Source organism: Tamandua tetradactyla, chromosome X (genome assembly GCF_023851605.1).
Source record: "Tamandua tetradactyla isolate mTamTet1 chromosome X, mTamTet1.pri, whole genome shotgun sequence".
NCBI lineage: Eukaryota > Metazoa > Chordata > Mammalia > Pilosa > Myrmecophagidae > Tamandua > Tamandua tetradactyla.
In genome coordinates, this window is record NC_135353.1 from 92483867 (window position 1) to 92500996 (window position 17130).

Below are 17130 nucleotides of genomic sequence, written 5' to 3' on the forward strand. Positions count from 1 at the left end.
GAGAAGAAAAAAGAGGTGGATACTTTTTCCATTTGATTACAACATTTTATCTGAATGACGGCATAAATTATGGACATCAGAGAATAAGGTGGACCTCAGGAACTATGGAAAAGACTAAGATTATGTTCTTCCTCAGGAGGGAAGGGTGGGATGTTTTTAGCCCTCTCTGGAACCTAAAATATATGAGTTGTGCGCTATGGGATTGAGACAAGAACAAATGAGAATCATTGGAGCTGCCCCAGGCAACATCACACCCCACCCCTCATCCCCACACCCCTCACCCCCATCCCCACAGGCCACCCCAGCAGTCTACCATAAGAAACAGCACAAGGAGCTTTGTCCCTCCATGCCCTCAAAATGTGTTCCAGGACAGCTGTCCATTCACCCAGGAAATCATGCAAAATATTTTCCACAACTTGTCTCCGAATACCATTGTGAAATAGAATTGAACAGACTGTTCAGATATAGACCCTCACATCTATGGACATTTGATCTTTGATAAGGCCATCAAGGCAATTCACCTGGGACAGAACAGTCTCTTCAATAAATGGTGCCGAGAGAACTGGGTATCTACGTGCAAAAGAAAGAAAGGGGATCCATATCTCACACCCCATACAAAAATTAACTCAAAATGGATTAAAGACCTAAACATTAGATCTAAGACCATAAAACTTTTAGAAGAAAATGTAGGGAAATATCTTATAAATCTTAAAACAGGAGATGGTCTCCTAGAATTTACACCCAAAGCATGAGCATTGAAGAAAGAAAGAAAGAAAGAAATGGGAACTCCTCAAAATTAAACACTTTTGTGCATCAAAGAACTTTGTTAAGAAAGTAAAAAGAAAGCCTACACAATGGGAGACAATATTTGGTAACCATATATCAAATAAAGGTCTAGCATCCATAATATATAAAGAGATTGTTCAACTCAACAACAAAAAGACAGACAACCCAGTTACAAAATGGACAAAAGACATGATGTGCTGGTTTGAAAGGATGTATGTACCCTAGAAAAGCCATGTTTTAATCCTAATCCCATTTCATAAACACAGCCATTTTTTCTAATCCCTATTCAGTATTGTATGCTTGAAACTGTAATTAGATCATCTCCCTGGAGATGTGATTTAATCAAGAGCAGTTGTTAAGTTGGACTAGGTAGAGGAGTTTCTCCACCCATTTGGGTGGGTCTTGATTAATTTCTGAAGTCCTATAAAAGAGAAAACATTTTGGAGAATGAAAGAGATCCAGAGAGAGCAGAGAATGCTGCAGCACGACAAAGCAGACAGTCCACTAGCCTGTGCTTTGGACATGAAGAAGGAAAATGTCTCCCAGGGAGCTTCATGAAACAGGATGCCAGGAGAAGAAGCTAGCAGATAATGCTGTGTTCACCATGTGCCCTTCCAGATGAGAGAGGAACCCTGACCATGTTCACCATGTGCCTTTCCAGATAAGAGAGAAACTCTGACTGTGTTTGCCATGTGCCCTTTCACTTGACAGAGAAACCCTAAACTTCATTGGCCTTCCAGAACCAAGGTATCTTTCCCAGGATGCCCTAGATTGGACATTTCTACAGACTTGTTTTAATTGGGACATTTTCTCGGCCTTAAGAACTGTAAACTAGCAACTTATTAAACTCCCCTTTTTAAAAGCCACTCTGTTTCTGGTATGTTGCATTCTGGCAGCTAGCAAACTAGAACACATGAACAGACACTTCTCAGAAGAGGAAACACAAATGGCCAAAAGGCACATGAAAAGATGCTCAACTTCCCTGGCTATTAGGGAAATGCAAATCAAAGCCACAATGAGATATCATCTCACACCCACCAGAAAGGCCATTATCAATAAAACAGAAAATGACAAGTGCTGGAGAGGATATGGAGAAAGAGGCACACTTATCCACTGCTGGTGGGAATGTCAAATGGTACAACTGCTGTGGAAGGCAGTTCGGTGGCTCCTCAGGAAACTAGGTACTGAATTGCCATATGACCGGGCAATACCATAGAGGACACAGTATATACCTCAGAGGACATGAGGGCAAGGACACAAACAGACATTTGCACACCAATGTTTATAGCAGCATTATTTACAATTGCCAAGACATGGAAACAGCCAAACTGTCCATCAATAGACGAGTGGCTAAACAAGCTGTGGTATATACACACGATGGAATTTTATGCAGCTGCAAGACAATAAAATTATAAAGTATGTAATAACATGGATAAACCTTGAGGACAATATGCTGAGTGAAATTAGCCAGAAACAAAAGGACAGATACTTTTTGTATACATTCACTGATATGAGAGTGAATGAACTTGGAAAATTTCAGTGAGTGACAGAGACCATCAGGAGATACAAATAGAGAAGATATTGGGTAATCGGAGCTGAAGGGATACAGATTGTGCAACAGGATTGATTGCAAAAATTCAGAAATGGATAGCACAACACTACCTAATTGTAATACAATAATGTTAGAATGCTGAATGAAGCTGAAGAGGGAGGAGGCCTGGGGGCACAAATGAAATCAGAAGGAAAGATACAATAAAGACTGAGATGGTATAATCTAGGAATGCCTGGAGTATATAATGATAGTGACTAAATTCACAAATTTAAAAATGTTTTTGCGTGAGGAAGAACAAAGGAGTGTCAATATTGCAGGGTGTTGAAAATAGATGGTGATTAATAGTTTCAAACTTAAACTTATGTGTGAGACTAAAGCAAAAAATATTTATTTGGCACAAAATTTATATATATATATATTTTTTTTTAACATGGGCAGGCATCGGGAATCGAACCTGAGTCCTTGGGCATGGCAGGAAAGCACTCTTACCTGCTGAGCCACCGTGGCCCGCCCCAAAATTTATATTTTGACTAGTGTGCATTTGTTAATTTAACTTATGTGGACAGCTTAACTGAACACCATAGTACATGGAACCTTGAGTAGGGCATGAGATTTTGTAGGTTTCTCCAGAGTGATGCCCATAAATCCCACAGGGATGTGAACAGTGAATAAAAAAAAGTATTTGTAAAGTCCCCTTGGGGGAATGCTGAGAAAGGGGGGAAATTCAACTTCCTCAAGTGGAGAATTCTTGATAGTCTCACAAGCAGTGGGGACAACCAAAGCAATAGGCTGAGCCCCCAGTCTTAGGGGTTGTTCATATGAAACTTAACCCCGCAAAGGATAGGCTAAGCCTACTTAAAATTAGGCCTAAGAGTCACCCCCCCAAGAGAACCTCCTTTGTTGCTCAAATGTGGCCTCTCTCTCTCAGCCAATATGACAAGCAAACTCACTGCCCTCCCCCTCTCTACATGGGACATGACTCCCAGGGGTGTGGACCTTCCTGGCAACATGGGACAGAAATCCTAGAATGAGCTGGGACTCAGTGTCAAGGGACTGAGAAAACCTTCTAGACCAAAAGGGGGAAGGGAAAATTGAGACAAAATAAAGTGTCAATGGCTGAGAGATTTCAAACAGAGTCAAAAGTTTATCCTGGATGTTATTCTTACGCATTATATAGATATCACCTTTTTAGTTAAGGTACATTGGAGAGGCTGGAGGGAAGTGCCTGAAAATGTAGAGCTGTGTTCCTGCAGCCATGTTTCTTGAAGATGATTGTATAACAATATAGTGTTCGCGATGTGACTGTATGATTGTGAAAACCTTGTGTCTGATGCTCCTTTTATCTACCTTATTGACAGATGAGTAGAGCATATGGATTAAAAATAAATAAATAATAGGGGGAACAAATGTTAAAATAAATTTAGTAGATTGAAATGATAGTGATCAATGAAAGGGAGGGATAAGGGGTAAGGTATGTATGAATTTTTTTCTGTTTTCTTTTTATTTCTTTTTCTGTACTGTTGCAAATGTTCTAAGAAATGATCAAGATGATGTATATACAACTATGTGATGATATTGTGAGTTACTGATTATATATGTAGAATGAAATGGTCATATAGTAATAATGTTTGTGTTTGTATGTCAGTATGTTTAATAAATAAAATATAAATAAATAAATAAATAAACATAAAAGAAATACCATGGGGTTTGAAAGGATGTATATCCCCTAGAAAAGCCATGTTTTAATCAAAATCCCATTTTGTAATGGCAGAATAATCTCTATTCAATACTGTATGTTTGAAACTGTAATCAGAACATCTCCCTGGAGATGTGATTAAATCAAGAGCGATTGTTAAACTGGATTTGTAGAGGCATGTCTCCACCCATTTGGGTGGGTCTTGATAAGTTTCTGGAGTCCTATAAAAGAGGAAATATTTTGGAGAAAGGAAATTCAGAGAGTAGAGAATGCTGCAGCACCATGAAGCAGAGAGTCCATTAGCCAGTGCTTTGGAGATGAAGAAGGAAAACGCCTCCCGGGGAGCTTCATGAAATAGGAAGCCAGGAGAGAAAGCTAGCAGATGATGCCGCGCTTACCATGTGCCCTTCCAGCCAAGAGAGAAACCATGACTGTGTTCGCCATGTGCCTTCTCACTTGAGAGAGAAACCCTGAGCTTCATCGGCCTTCTTGAACCAAGGTATCTTTCCCTGGATGCCTCTGATTGGGCATATATATAGACTTGCTTTAATTGGGACATTTTCTCGGCCTTAGAACGGTAAATTAGAAACTTATTAAATTCTCCTTTTTAAAAGCCAAAAAAAATAAAAATACTATGGTGACACCCCAAAAAATGAGCATGTTGGGAACTGGGAACTAGGATGTGAACATCATCATGGTAGCACTTCAAACCAAAGGTTATAAAGCTGTTTGGAGGGCAAGCATAGGGATGTCAGTGTCATTGCTCTCAAATGCCATGGGCTTCATCATGAATCTTGTCCTCCAGCCTATGCTGGGCTCCACTGATGTTGCCTCTCAAGAGGAAGCATTAGATCTACATTCAAGAGGTGAGAGGTGCCTACTACAAGCTCAGTTCCAAACTCAAGGTGCCAGAGTGGACTGGATTGGAGCCGAGAGCAAGCTCAGGAAATTTATAAAAGTGAAATTTCAACTAAAACTGCAAATTTCATTTGCAAAGAAAGAACTATGACCTCCTACTGGTGGTATCAGAAGAGGTAGAGGCCCACCAGAGTTGGAAGGCTGGTGTGTGACGCAGTTCTACCCAACCTCCCACTCACCTCACCCCTTCAATGATGTGCAGTGGCATATTCAGTGGGTCTGCCCCTAACAACTCATCAGGTTACCTCCACAGATTTGACAGTACAATTGGAGAGATGTGGGAACCATTTTAAGAACCACCACCAGTGTTATTTTCTTGTGCAAAAGGAAGATAGATCTGTGTGCTTAGGGCAACCAATAGAAGACCCTTGGCTTGATTTAAGAGACAGGAGAAAGAAAGCTGGTTTCTTAGTTTATTTTCCCCTTTCCTATAAAGACTTGACACAGGTTCTACAGGATTTAATCACTGCTGCTCCAAACTCTCATGGAGATTCTGCCTTCACTTGCTCTTTACTGTCAAATCAGTGGGTCTGAAGACAGAACCTGCAAAGCCCATGTGAGTGGCTCAAAGGACCCAGAGCATACAGGTCTCTCAGGAAACCATCTCCAAAGCCCCAGAATCAGTACAGCATCCTGTCTCCAACCCTCACTACCACCCCTTCCCTCATTTTTTAGGTGGTTTATGGACATCCTTGGAGTTTTATAATGAAAAGTTCTCTAATATTCTAAGCCAAGTGGTTGAGTCCTGCAATATTCTCAATATTCTAGCATAATGGGTGAGATAAATACCAAAGAGGACATGGCTAAAGAAAAACTGGGGCAGGCATGGGGTGGCTCATTTTCAGTAGTTTTCACTCTGTTTTCTCCCTATCATTTCACTACAATGATTTAGAAGGCTTGGAGACAAAAGGCAAGGCAAAAGGGCAACTGACCCACTCTAGCAAAATCAGAGAAAAAAAAAACAACTCTGCCTTCAAGATCAAAGATTGAGACTGAGTTGGATGGATAAGGTATTATGAAGATAAGCTTTTCAGAGTTTCAGAGCAGCTAGAATCAGTAGAAGTCTTAGCTTGGAGGCTCTGAGTCATATAGTGACAAGAAGCAACGCTCTCAAGTTGAATGGTCACATGCATTATGTTATAAGACCGGGGTTTGTCATCTTTCTGAAATTTCCTTTACAAATCAACTGAAAATTGACCTGCCCCCTACTTGTATTAAATAGTCTCCTGTAACTTTGGGGGACAAAAGGAGAGGAGATAAGTATCACAGCACACTATGTGTCACCAGAGGTTGTGGCTGCCACAAGGCCCTTACACATCAATGGTCTTGGCAGGTCTGAGAGCTGCCCCATTAGCCAGACTTCTCTCCAGCAGCAAAGCCAGCTGAGGGCTTGCCATGGAAGGCCTGAGCAAGCCTAGTGGGTTAAAGCTCAGGCCTTCTCCCCACTGTGACTGGAGAGCACGTTTACACCAGCACTTTTTCTGTGCATGTATCTTCAGTTCAACATGATCATTTTTTATGCTGAGTAACAGAGGCCACCAAGCAGGCACTGCATAACACCCTCCCAGCAACTGGCTGCAATCTCTTCTGCACCATTTTCTACACCAGGCCTGCTTGGCTCAACAGAGAGCTCCTTACCCCTGTACAATGACATTCCAACCCTCAGCAGGCAGAAGATACAGCCAACCTTGCTTACTGTCAGAAGTACGACCTTGGGTGCATTGGCACTGTCAGCAATAGTAAGCCGTATCTTGGGAAGAGGAAATCTCTCTCCACAAATCTGCTTGGCCTGTGCAAATGGCACATCAAAGGATTCCCCATGCACTTGGCATCTATGAGCTAATGGGATATGCAAAATCACCTAAACATTTCAGGTTAGGGCTGTTTCTCTGTTCATATCCAATTCTGGTGCTTAGGAACAGTGACCCATGCCAACGCCCAAGGGTAAAAAAAAAAGCCTCATCTTTAAGAAAGGGAGCAGGCCTGACCCTGATGCCCAGTAAAGGTTAACCCTTGGCTTTTTAAATTTTCTGGGTTTTATTCCTTTTTTTTGATGGTCTTGTACTTGATTTGTTTACAAAGATGTATTTTGTTTAAGCAAATATTAAAATGGTAAACTCCATACATAAATCACAAAAAAAAATTATTAGGTTAGGCCTTCCAAGATCCTTGGAATTGTTTGAAAGTATAGAGAGATACTGATAAACTTTAGATTTTCAGAAAAGATGCAAAAAAACAATTAAGGGTAACTAGTAAGAGACCAGAAAAAGCATATGTAATTTCCAAATCAGCAGAGGAAAGAGGAATAAAAGAAAATTCAATTAAATCAATAGAAGGAAGTAAGAAAGAATTTAAAAATACAAGAAAAGAAAGAAAAACTAGGAGCATATTTCTATAACTCTTTTGTTTAGAATCAACTGTGAAACAATTATGAAAAAAGCAGCACTAGAGTCAGGCTTAAGAAGTAACTCGGAAAAAAATAAAGGGGTTTTGATACCCTTTCTTTCACAAACATAGATTACTCATGTTTAGGTAAACTGAAGATGCTAATTATAATATTTTTAATTCTGGAAAGGGAAATATGTTTGGAAGAATATATTAGTTCAATGCAGAGTTTGCAGGTATTTTGCAAATAGTGCAAATTATATAGAAAATAATATATTTTGTATAAGAGGGAGAAGAGGAATATGGAGTTAAAAGTAAAAATGTCACACATAACCGATCAGGGACAAGAAGTGGAGAAGCAAGAAATAACAGGTTATTACACAATATTATTACTTAGATTTGAAGCAAATATAAAAGCACAGGGCTTAGGACCAACGACATTTATCCAGTATTCATTATGAGTTTACTCACCCTTGGATAAAGATCTTATGTGGCTATAATCGAATTTTACAGCCAACTGAAATATTCCTTTAAGATTCATTCGTCAAAATTAACAATGGCCAACTACAGAATTTTTAAAATTGGATTTACAAATACTATAGTTTACTTCAAGTCTATTCTAATCCCCAAATTCTCAAAAGTCAACAATTAAAAAATGGTAAACTACAAATGAAATTTTTGAAAAATCAAAATACTATGGAAAAAATAACCCTGGAAGGATTATAAAAACTTGGTAGCACTGCCTAGCTCCTGAGAGGGGAAAAAAGCATGGGTTAGAATTGGGTGGAAAATTTAGCATTTTGAACTATGTGAATATAAAATCAATTAAAAATATACAAAATGAATCTAACAGTATATAAACTAAAACTTTTGTTTGCAATTAATCTTTTCCAAGTGGAATAAAAATTATTATTACATCACCTTACCTTTGCTAAGATCAGAGAAAACTTAACATATACACTGCTTCTGAATCATGCTATTAACAAAGCAAGATGATTCTAGATTCTTCTAACTTCTCCAACTTGTTACCATAGAGCTTTTAACAACTGGGCCACTCATATCATTTCCAACTATGTAAAATCAGACCAGAAATCTTTTGGGAATAATTTATTTTAAATGTTAATTTTTCAATATATATTTTCATTACATATAATGCTCTTTTTTTAATTGAAATACAATTCATATACCATAAAATTCACCCTTTTCAAAGTATACAATTCAGAGGCATTTAGTTATTCACTAGGATGTCCAACCATAACCACTATCTAATTCCAGAAGACTGCCTTTACCTGATAAAGAAACCCCAGAACCATTAGCAGACATTCCCCATTCCCCCCCTCCCCTCAGCCCTTGAAAATCAAAAAACTATTTTCTCTTTCTATTTATTTGCCAGCTCTGGGCATTTCATACAAGATATGGATTCTTTCGTTTAGTATAATTTTTTCAATGTTCATTCATCTTGTAGCATGAATCAGTACCTCATTCTTTTTACAGGTGACTGTATTAGCTAGGGTTCTCTAGAGAAACAGAATCAGCAGTAGATATCCATAAATATAAAATTTATAAAAGTGGCTCACATAACCATGGGGATGTACAGTCCAAGGTCTGTAGGGCAGGCCGCAAGCTGGCAGCTCTGGTGAAGGTCCTCAATGAACTCTCAAGAGAGGCTGACTGGCTGAAGCAGGAAAAAGAGTGACTGACTGTCTCTTCTGAACCCTCCTTAAAAGCCTTCTGGCTTTAAGTGTCACTCATTGCAGAAGACACTCCCCTTAGCTGATGCAGCCAACGTGATCATGATTTCAGTCTGTGAAATGTCCTCATAGCAACAGACAGGCCAGAGCTTGCCCGACCAAACAACTGGGCACTACCACCTGATCAAGGTGGCACACGAACCTGACCATGACAATGACTAATATCCCACTTGTGCATATAAAACATTTTGTTTATCCAATCACAAGGTGATAGACTTTTTGGTTGTTTCCACATTTTGGCAATCATAAATACTGCTGCTATGAACATTCATGTACACATTTTTGTATGGACATTTGTTTTAATTTCTTGGGACTGTGTTCCACTTTGAAACTGTTGTGTATCCCAGAAAAGCCATGTTCTTTAGTCCTGATTTAATACTCTAGGGTGGTGTTCTAGTTTGCTAGCTAGAATGCAATACACGAGAAATGAATGGAACAGCTTTCAAAAGGGAGAATTTATTAAGTTGCAAATTTACAGTTTTTAAGGCCATGGAAATGTCCCAATTAAAGCAAATCTATAAAAATGTCTAAATTAAAGCACCAACAAGAAAAATCAGTGAAGTTCAAGGTTTCTCTCTCAACTGGAAAGGTACATGGCAAACATGGCAACATCTGCAAGCTTCCTCTCTAGGATTCTTGCTTCATGAAGCTCCCAGGGGCATTCATCTCCAAAAGTTGCTGGCTGCATGGGCTCTTGGCCTCGCAGCTCTCGGAATCTCAAGCCTTTTCCAAAATGCTTCCTATTTTAAAGGATTCCAATAAACTAATTGTTCTAGTTTGCTAGCTGCTGAAATGCAATATACCAGAAACAGAATGGCTTTAAAAAAAGGGGAATTAAATCAGTTGCTAGCTTACAGTTCCAAGGCTGAGAAAATGTCCCAATTAAAACAAGTCTATAGAAATATCCACTCTAAGGCATCCAGGGAAGGATACCTTGGTTCAAAAAGGTCAGTGAAGTTCAGGGTTTCTCTCCCAAGTGAGAAGGCACGTGGCTAACAGAGTTTCTCTCTAAATTAGAAAGGCACATGGTGAACACGGTCAGGGTTCCTCTCTCATCTGGAAGGGCACATGGTGAACATGGCATCATCTGCTGGCTTCTTCTCCTGGCTTCCTGTTTCATGAAGCTCCCCAGGAGACATTTCCTTCTTCATCTCCAAAGGTTGCTGGCTGGTGGACTCTCCTTCTCATGGCTATGTCATTCTGTTCTGTTCTGCTCTTTCTGAATTTCTTTCATTCTCCAAAATGTTTCCTCTTTTATAGGACTCCAGAAACTTATCAAGAACCACCCAAATGGGTGGAAACATGTTATCACCTAATCTAGTTTAACAACCACTCTTGATCAAATCACATCTCCAGGGAGATGATCTGATTATAGTTTCAAACACACAGTGTTGAATAGGGATTATTCTGCCTTTATGAAATGGGATTTAGATTAAAGCATGGCTTTTCTAGGGGACATACATCCTTTTTCAAACCAGCACACTAATAAAGACCTACTTGGATTGGATGGAGTCACAGCTCTGTGGAGATAATCTAATCAAGAGATTCCAACTGGGACAGAACAATCTCTTCAACAAACGGTCCTGAGAGAACTGTATATCCATATCCAAAGGAATGAAAGAGGTCCCCTAATCACAACTTATACAAAAATTAACTCAAAATAGGTCAAAGACCTATATATATATGAATGAAGACCAAAACACTCCAAGAAGAAAATGTATGGAAGCATCTTCAAGAACTTATGGCATGCAAAGTTTTCTTAGACTTAAAACTCAAAGCACAAGCAATAAAAGAAAAATGAGGTAAATGAGACCCCTCAAAATTAAATACTTTTCTGCATCAAAGAACTATGTCAAGAAAGTGAAAAGGCAGTATACTCACTGGGAGAAAATATTTGGAAACCATATATCCAACAAGAGTTTAATATCTAGAATATATAAAGAAATCCTACAATTCTATAAGAAAAAGACAAATAACCCAATTAAAAACTGGGCAAAAGACCTGAAGACATTTTTCCTAAGAAGAACTACAAATGGCTAAAAAGCAAGTGGAAAGATGCTTATCATCACTAGCCATTAGGGAAATGCAAGAAACCACAATGAGATATGATTTCACATCTACTAGAATGGCCACTGTTAAAAAAAAACACAAAACTATAAGTGTTAGAGAGAATGTGGAGAAATAGGAACATTTATTCATTGCTGGTGGAAACAAAGAATAGTTCAGATGCTGTGAAAGACAGTTTTGCAGTTCTTCAGAAGACAAATACAGAATTGCCATATGATCCAGCAATCTCCCTACTTTCAGAAGAACTGAAAGCAAGGAGTGAACAGACATTTGTACACCAATGTTTATAGCAGCATTATTCACAACTGTCAAAAGATGGAAGCAACCCAAATGTTCATCAACCAATAAATGGATACCCAAAATGTGGTGTGTGTGTGTGTGTGTGTATTATGTGTGTGTGTGTGTATATATTATTCAGCTGTAAGAATAAGTGAAGTCCTGATATCCTGATGCGTGCAACAACAACATCAACCTCGAGGACATCATGTTGAATGAAATAAGCCAGACAGAAAATGACAAATACTGTATGAGCTCACTGATATGAAATAATTATAATATGTAAACTTACACAGTTACTATCTAGAATATAGGTTACCAGAAGATGGAATGATGGTAAAGAATGGGGAACTGATGCTTAATTTATACAGAATTTCTAATAACATGGATTGTAATTGTTTGGAAATGGATAGAGGTGATGATACCACATTATGCTGAGTGTAATTACAGCACTGAATTGTGCATGTGATTGTGGTTGAAAGGGGAAATTTAGGGTCCTGTATGTAACTAGAACAAAGCTACAAGAAGAAACATAGGATTGTATAAAACAAGGAACCATATTGCGGACGATGAATGTGATTAGTAGTACAAATACAAAAATGTTCCTCCATGAACTAGAAAAAAATGTATGTCACTAGCACAAGGCATTAATAATAGAGTGATATATGGGGAAAATATACTTAATTCAAACTATACACTATAGTTATCAGTAATATTTCAATATTGTCTCATCAATTGTAACAAAGGCACAATATCAAGGCTAAGTATCAATAATGGGGGGCAGGGTATAATGTGTATGGGGCTTTTCTTTTTGGAGCAAGGAAAATGTTCTAAAATTGATTGTGGTGATGAATGTACAACTATTTGAATACTGAGAGCTACTGTACATTTTGGATGGATTGTACCGTATGTGAATATATTTCAATAAAACTGCTTTAAAATAAAAGGATGTCTAAAATCTGCAGATCCTACCAAATTTTGCTTAGGCTAGTTCTGTACCTAAAAAAAGACATATCAGCTTTCATCTTTTAACACGTAACTCTCTGCCTCCAGGACAGAGAACTCAGACTTAGTACCTGTTTTAGCTTCCTAGCTGCTAAAACAAATACCATGCATTGGGCTCATAGTTTTGGAACTAGGAGAAATCTAAATCAAGTCATCATCAAGGTGATGCCTTCTTCTAGAAGACTGTGGCATTTGGGGGCTAGCTACCAGCAATCCTTGGTGTTGGCCTTTCTGTCATATGTCCTTAAAAATGGTTGCCTCTGCTGGCTTCTCTACATTCTGCTGACTTCCGACTCATTCCTGAGGCTTTCTCTCCATGTGTCTGAATTTCATTTTGCTTATAAAGGTTTCCAGTAATAGGATTAAGATCCATCTTGATTCATTCGAGCTGCACCTTAACTGCAGTATTCAAAAGATCCTATTTACAATGGAGTCATACCCACAGGAATGGATTAAGTATAAGAACATGTTTTTCCTGGGGTACATAGCTCCAAGCTATGACAGTGTACCCTCTGGACCCCTAAAATACATGGTCTTCCCACGTATTGGGAAATGTATTCATTCCATCATAATATCTACAAAGCATTAAATCATTTCAGTAACAATGCTAAGTACAGTCTCTTCAAAATCAGTTTTGAGTGTGGTTGTCCTGGGGTACAATTTCTGTCTCCAGACCTGTTAAACCTAGAAAACAAGTGATCTGCTTCCAATATACAATGGAGTGGCAGGCACAGAATAAATATCCTAATTCCAGAATGGAGAAACTGGAAGTAAAACTAGGGTCATAGAACCCCAACAATTCCAACAACAAGCAGGGAAAATTCCATTGTATGACAAGGTTTCAAAGTCATCTGTGGATCTATCTATCTATCTATCTATCTATCTATCTATCTATCTATCTATATATATATATATATATTTAACAGAAGGATAGTGAATTTATTTTACTTCTTGTAATACTTCTTAAACACTTTAGGTAATATGTTAAACTATTTTAGCACCTCACTTTAACAAACCCCAAACAACATTATTCCTGCTAACCTTAAAGAACACCCAGGGCTCTATCTGAGATTTTACAAAAATTACATGCACTAAGTTTACTTTTCAAGAACCTAAAATCTTCAGATATTTCTGAGACCAGATAAGTCCTGTAACCCAGAGGGGCCAGTCTCTCCAAGAACATCAACCAGTTCCATCCCCCATCCTATATTTGTAAAACCCCTTTTCAACATGAAAACAGAATGGCCATAACCCAAATATTCCTAAAGACTGGGTGAAGGATCAAAGGAGAAGGAGGATTTATAACTGAGAAGATAGGATTTTGAAAATGAATATGACTACTGAATCATTATATTGATATTTCATTTTAGTCTCCAGTGTCTTGGAGCACCTAGAAGGAAACACTCTAAATTGTAGAACTACAATCACACCAAACTTTTAAAATGTTTTATAACAACTTGTTAAAATGTACTTTCAAATTTATTGTGTTGTATATATGTTATATTTCACAATAAAAATGGTCCCACCCAGCAACAGGTCTGCCCCTACAAGACTGGATTAAAAGAACATAGGCTTTTCTGGGCTACATAGTAGATTCAAACCAGCACAATACCCAACACCAAAGTACCACAGTATCCCTCAGGAACTGAGAAAGATTAGTTATGCAGAAAGGTACTGTTAAATTAACTGGATAATTCATACTGGAAGCGCACATTGGGAAGGTCATAATGTCTGAGCATGAGTGAAAATTACATTAAAACATCCACTTTTCTCACTACATCCTAATTTGCATGTCCAATCACTATCAATACATATGTTTCTTTCTGCCTTCAAAATTCACCTATGATCTTTTTCTAAAACTTTACTTGAATCAGAATTTACAAAACCGCAACAGAATTCCAATTCACTCTTATTACTCTATTATATAGATACACAATTCTGATTTTGTAATACACATTACGTCCATCTTTTGAGTTTGAATCTCAAATACAAGTACAAAATCAGGAACATCTTTTATAATCTCCCATTGTATCTAGCAAAATGACTCAAAAAACAGAGTAAGAGCAAAAACAATTTCATATGGTGCTGGACATCACAATATCAAAGAGACCAATCATGCATGTAACTATGAATAATGGAGTGACTCTGAGGACAAAAGCATCCAGCAACATTGAGGAAACTAACTCATAGTTATTAAAATATTTTGAGCCACTCCCCAAATACAGATGGTAATCATCATCAGTAATACCATCTTCTAACAGGAAGAATAACACCATGACTGACTGACTGAATTGTCATCTCTGGTTTGGAAACAGACTTGCAGAAGTTGAGTATAAAATATGACACATAAGAAATATGATTGCTCAAAACAACTTCTTAAAGCTGATTACAGTTGCTCAAGCATTATTTTAAAATTCCCCTGTTTTAATTTGCTAGGCTGCTGAAAGTAGATACCATAAAATGGGTTGACTTTTAACAATAGGAATTTATTAGTTTACAAGCTTACAGCTTTGAGGCTGTAAAAATGTCAAAATCAAGACATCATCAAGATAATGTTTTCTTTTTTAAAAAACGCTTTTAAAATATTGTTAAATATAACATACATACAAAGAAAAGGAAAAAAAACATGATTTTCAAAGCACACTCAATAAGTAGGTAGAGAACAGATTTCAGAGTTGATTACAGATTACCATTCCACTATATCAGATCTTTCCTTCTACCTCCTCCAAAACACTGGATGCTGGAAGAAATATTTTTTCTTCTTTCTGAAATATATATATATAAATACTAAAAAGCAGTAAATTTCAAAGCACTTCACAACAATCAGTTGTAGAACATATTCCAGAGTTTGGTATGGGTTACAATTTCACCATTTTAAGTTTTTATTTCCAGCTGCTCTATTGTACTGGAAATTAAAAGAAATATCAATATAATGATTCAGCACTGATACTCACTTATTAAACACTATTTTACCTGTATGCCTCCACCACCACCTCTGATCTTTTTCCTGCTCTTAAGGGGTATTTGGGCTATGCCCATTCTAACATATTGGAAGGGGCTGTCAATAATGTGGAACAGGGAGATGGGACTAGTTGATGTTCTGGAGAAGCTGGCCACTCAGCATTTCAGAACTTACAAAGCCCAGGGACCCATCTGGAGGGTGTAGATTTCTGGAAAGTAAACCTAGAGAATGAAATCTTTGTAGAATCTTATATAATGCTCTATATATTCTTTAGGATGGACAGGATTGGTTTTAGTTGGGGATTGGCAAATTATGATAGGGAGTAGTGTCTAAATGAAGCTTGCCTAAGAGTGATCTCCAGAGTAGCTCCTCGACTCTCTCTGAACTCTCTCAGCCACTGATAACTTATTTGTTACACTTCTTTTCCCCTTTTGGGCTGGATGGAACTGTTGATCCCTCAGTGCCAGTGTGAGACTCATCTCTGAGAGACATCTCCCACACTGCCAGGGAGACTGTCACACCTGGAGGTCACGTTCCATGCAGGTGGGGAAGGCAATGATTTAATTTACAGAGTTGGGCTTACAGAGAGAGAAAAACCACATCTGAGCAACAGAAGAGGTCCTCCAGAAGAAACTTTTAGGTATAGCTATAGGTAGGCTAAGCTTCCCCAATACATACATAAGCTTCACAAGAGCAAGCCTCAAGATCAGGGCTTGGCCTACTGATTTGGGTGTCCCTACTGTTTGAGACACTATCCAGGGCTTCCCCAGTGGTAAAGTTTAATAGCGCCATATTTTTCCTCCCATCCCTCATGGGACTCTGCCAAGACGTTTTGATTATCTGCTTAATATACTCCGTGATGGATTCAGGCATTACATTAAGATATACAGGATTAAATGCCCTTATTCTTATTCTGGGCTCCCTGTGTTTTGATTTTTTAAATGATCTATCCAGAAAGGTTGACTTAGATTATGTGCTACAGAAAATTTAGGCTCTGGATAAAATAAATCTTTCTTTCTTTGATCTCAAAGAGTAGATGAGGTTCTAAAATAAAGACAATTTCTTCCTTGTTCCTGTATTCTGAATTGCCTTAATCCAGACCTGATCAGCTTCATTCTTAACTCTAAATGCCAGAGTTATATATTGCACATATATAAAACAGCCTTTCAAAATAAAAAAATAACAATTACCACTCCAGCCTAAATGTGACTGCTATAAGAGCTTACAATCTAGGCCCCTGTTTTCATATAAGCATTTTAAAAATGAGAACACACGATAATTGTTCTTTTGTTTCTGGCTTATCTTGCCTCACCACAGGTTCATTCACAATACTGCACACCTCAAAATTTCGTTCCTTTTTGTAGAAGTACAATATTCGATCATATGTATACACCATCGTTCACCAGTCTACTTCTCAGTCACTGCATCCTTCAGCCACCTCCATTCATTACACCCCAAGTATAATGTCCAATGTCAACAGTTCATCAACACTCTCAATTTTAGATATTTTTATTGTTCCTAAGAGAAAGATACCGAATAAACACACCCTCACCAAACAGGAAATCTAAACCTCCCCATAACTCTTATCCCTCACCCCATTATGTAACCCTGGCGTTGCTGTGGTACTGTTGCTGTTTTCCTGTTAAACATATCCCATAGTATGCAATAGCAGTTTTCCCCCTATACTCCGAACGTATACACTCTTTGTACAAGATTCATACCTTTGAAGTAG

General features: G+C 38.0%; 1 protein-coding gene and 1 pseudogene across 4 annotated transcripts in view; one reads left to right on the forward strand and one right to left on the reverse strand.

Annotated features, from left to right (window-relative positions):
- ATP7A (ATPase copper transporting alpha) overlaps positions 1-17130 on the reverse strand; it is a 320386-nt gene that overhangs the window by 210073 nt on the left and 93183 nt on the right. The window lies entirely within an intron of this gene.
- LOC143670513 (josephin-1-like) lies at positions 183-5104 on the forward strand (annotated as a pseudogene).